We start from the raw sequence: 241 nt of genomic DNA on the forward strand, positions 1-241 counted from the left end.
CCACTTAAATATCCCATATTTGGGCACCGAGGAGAGGGGGAAAAAAGAAAGAAGAATCCCCACCTATAAATTCTGCACTTTTTAGGAGGAAACAAAACGCGCCCCCCCACCCCTGAACTTCAAAGGGCCACAAATCACCCTAATCAAAGAGGTTGGAAAAAAAAAAACAACCAAAAAAAAAAAAAAGGGGGAAAAAAAAAGGGAAAAAAAAAGGGAAAGGGAAAAAAAAAAAAAGGGAAAG

Source organism: Merops nubicus, unplaced genomic scaffold, assembly GCF_000691845.1.
Source record: "Merops nubicus isolate BGI_N331 unplaced genomic scaffold, ASM69184v1 scaffold29198, whole genome shotgun sequence".
NCBI lineage: Eukaryota > Metazoa > Chordata > Aves > Coraciiformes > Meropidae > Merops > Merops nubicus.